Source organism: Leucoraja erinacea, chromosome 3, assembly GCF_028641065.1.
Source record: "Leucoraja erinacea ecotype New England chromosome 3, Leri_hhj_1, whole genome shotgun sequence".
In the NCBI taxonomy this organism is placed as follows: Eukaryota; Metazoa; Chordata; class Chondrichthyes; order Rajiformes; family Rajidae; genus Leucoraja; species Leucoraja erinaceus.
In genome coordinates this window covers 96,805,760-96,809,883 of record NC_073379.1, presented here as the reverse complement: position 1 = coordinate 96,809,883, position 4,124 = coordinate 96,805,760, and positions in this window count along the sequence as shown.

Below are 4,124 nucleotides of genomic sequence, written 5' to 3'. Positions count from 1 at the left end.
AGTGCTCTCTCGAGTTAAAAAAAAAATCAAACTCATGGTAAACACCTAGAATGAACGTAGCGGGTGCATCGGAGCTCGGGGACGTCTCTTAGCAGCACGTAACGCTAACGGCAGGTACTCAGGAAACGCGGTAAGCTCGGGAAGATTCGTGAAGATTTTTCAACATGTTGAAAAATGTCCCACGAGAGCCCCGAGTGCTGACGAGCGGCCATTACTGTAACTCTCCGAGTTTGAATGAGGGCAAATTCGGGAGAACTCTTTGAATCAACTCATACAGTGGGACAGGGCTTTAACACAAGTACAATAGGTAGAACACAGTGGAAGATACACAGTTGATAATATCGTATTGTAGTGATCCAGTTTCATAGATAAAGTCCAAAGTCTGCAGTGGGGGGGGGGAGAGATGAATTGAACAGTAACCTTGCTTATGAAAGGACTGTTCATAGGCCTGATAACAGAGGGAAAGAAACTGTTGCTGAGTCTGGTGGTGCGCACTTTCAAGCTTCTCTATCTTCTGCTCGGCAGGAGCAGGGAGAAGAAGGAATGACCGGAGTGTCACATGTCTTTGATTATGTGTGCTGCTTTTCTGATTCAGTTAAAAGTGTAGATAGAGTCACCGGTGAGTATTCTGGTCTGTGTGATGAACTGGGCTACATCCACAACTGTATTTTCATGTGGCCTTGTGCAAAGCTGTTCCCAAACCAAGCTGCGATGGAACTCAACTCTAGGCTTTCAAAGGGGTTTTGTCATTGTCAGCAACACCTCTGCTGTGAAGAGCAGCGGAAGTAGACTGTTGCACATTAATCAGCACTTCCAAATCTGCCTGTGTTGTTGGTGAACCTGCAGTATATTGATGAACTACCCGACCTCTGTCACAGATGCACAGATAGACACACACATGCACATGCAACACACATGCACAGACAAATACACATACAAGCACAGGCACATACACAGGTAGACGCACACACACATGTGCACACAGATAAACACACATGCACACAGGCACATGCATACATATAGATTTTGGTCCAGGGTTTTATTGTGATGTCACATACTTGTACATGAACACCCACTTTACAAAATTGTTCTCGACTTCAAAAACCACTCTCCCTTTTGATCCCTACATTCCATGCGGTGTAAAACATGGTAAAACAGGAAGATGGTGAATGATAACAGAATATTTGTTCTAATCTCTTTGAGTCACTTCACAAATGTGATTTATTCCATTTTGACCTTTATTAATCACTGCTGTACTAAAGCTATATTGGGCTTTTTAACTATTATTGCCCTCTCAACTTCTTCCAACTGTTTTATTTCTTCAGGAATGTATCTGCCTTGGATCACTTTAAGGTGGGCTATAATGCAGACATCCGGAAATTGCTTTAACTCATCATGCACTGCTTCTCCAGGGGACTCAGTTGCTCAGAGGGTGGAGATTTTTAGTGTGTCATTAGACCAAGTGGGACCCATTGGGTCCCGTTCCCCTTCAACGCATGGTTGCGGGGGTGCGGGGGTGCGGAGGTGCGGGTGGGAGGCCTGTGGCGTCACACACACACTAACCACCCCCACACACACACACTAACCACCCCCCTTGATATTATATTAATATTATGAATTCGCTCCTTTTACCCCATTCCCCGCCCTATCCACTAATGCATAGCCCCCCACTCGCAGGCACAGCTAGAGAAGGAAAGGGAGGGGGGCGGGGGGCAGAGGGCAGAGGGCAGAGGGCAGAGAGAGAGGGCAGAGCCCAGAGGCTGGGACAGAGGGCAGAGGACAAAGGGCAGAGACAGAGGGCAGAAGGCAGGGGGTAGGGGGCAGGGGCAGAGACAGAGGGCAGAGGACAAAGGGCAGAGACAAGAGGGCAGAGGGCAGAGGGCAGGGGGCAGGGGCAGAGACAGAGGGCAGAGACAGAGGGCAGCGGGCAGCAGATGGCAGAGGGCAGAGGGCAGGGGGCAGAGGGCAGAGGCAGAGGGCAAAGGCAGACCCATTGTGACGTCATCAGCGAAAGACAGTCATTTTTAAATTCTAAGATTTGTCAGATTTTTGAACATTTTCATTAACAACTCGAGAAATAAAGCATGAAATTTTCAGATAAGGCGAATTTGGTCTCCACGGGAAAAATGTCTACTGGAATATATAAAAATGTTACCGTTACTGCGTCGTTTTTTCAAGAAGATGTGATTATACACACACAAATCCACATACAAGATGAGAGTTTTATAATTATAGAGATAGAACATAGAACAGTACATCACAGGAACAGATCCTTCAGCCCACAATATCCATGCTAAACATGGCGCAAGATAAAATCATCTCTTCTGCCTGCTCAATCAGCTTGTTCCGTCAACTTTCTCAATCAGACTTCTCACTGAAAATGGGTTTGGTAACTTATAAGAGTGTGTCCTGTGTTTTTGAACAAACTAGTATGTATGGAAATGTGAAGCGATCGGTGAGAATGGACTGTTGTAGGGTGATGGCTCATTCGATGAAGGTAGAGTGGTGAATGTTGTATACATGGATTTTAGTAAGGGTTTTGATAAGGTTCCTCACGGTAGGCTGAGCAGAAGATCAAGATTTTTAATTTTTTTTAATTTTATTTCTTTTATTCCTATCTTGCACTATGACTATGACTAGACGCTAAACTGCATTTTGTTGTACCTATACTTGTATTTGTGCAATGACAATAAAGCTGAATTGAATTGGATTGAATTGAAGATGTGATAGAAGAAACATCAAGTCTGGTATTTTGAGGAAAGCCCAAAGTCCCTCGAGTGATAGCTGTGGCCTTCAGGGAGCTACATCCCTTTGCTGATTCATAGAAAATAAAACAGAGATGTCCAGCACGGGAGCAAGCTCTTCGGCCCACAATGTCCGTGCCAAACATGATGACAATTTAAACTACTCTCCTCTGCGTGCCATGATCCATCTTGCTCCATTTCCTGCACATCCATGTACCTACCTAAAAGCACCTTAAATGCCACTATGGTATCTGCCGCCACCACCACCCATGGCCAAGCATTCAATTCAGTTTAGGTTATTATCACGTGTAACGAGCTATAGTAAAAAGCTTTTGTTGCATGCTAACCAGTCATCAGAAAGAGATACATGATTATAATCCAGCCATTAGCTGTGTACAGATACATGCTACGGGAATAACATTTAGTACAAGGTAAAGCCAGTAAAGTCCGATTAAAGTGTTCAAGAAGGAACTGCAGATGCTGGAAGATCGGTAGGCAAAGTCCGATTAAAGATTGTCCGAGCATCCCCGATGATGTAGATAGTAGTTCAGGACTGCTTTCTGGTTGCATTTACCTGATGACAGATGGGAAGAAACTGTCCCTGAATCTGGAGGTGTGCATTTTCACACTTCTATTTTGCCTGATGGGAGAGGGGAGAAGAGGGAGTGGCTAGGGTGCGACTCATCTTTGATTATGCTGCTGGTCTTGCCGAGGAAGGGAGGTTGGTTTGTGTGATGGTCTGGAGCTGTTCCCAAACCAAGCTGTGATGCATCCCAGTGTTCCAGCACCCACCACTCACTGTAAAAAACGTTGCATGTAGGTACAGATTCTTCCTTGCAGTTTGGGGGGGGGGGGGGGGGGGGGGGGGGGGGGGGGGGGTTGGGCGGGCGGGGGTGAGGAGCTGCAGTGATGGTTCCTAAGGGTCTTGCTATTCTTTATCATGGTCCCCCAGGTTATTTTAAACCCTAACATTCTAAGACATTAAGAACTGTTACATTAAAACAAAAAAGATAGGTTTAGAGGGAGCCAGACGCAGGGCGGTGGGACGTGTAGATTGGGCATGTTGGTCGGTGTGGGCAAGTTGGGCCGAAGGACCTGTTTCCAGATTCTTCATTTCTGATTCTTAATACCTGATTCTTAATTTCAATAAAAAGTTTAATCACACAAGAAAATCATGATTTTATTCTTGAGTACCACAAGCCTCAGATTTTCTATCCAGGAACTAGTGCCTGGGTTTACCCAATGGCCAATGGAATACTAATGGCTCTCTGAAAGTTCCCCCGTTCTCTCCCCCTCACAATCATCACTATTTCACCAAATTCCTCTGGATATCAACTGTGCTCCAAGGAACGTCTTTCCCACTCCCCTCCTCAGTCACCT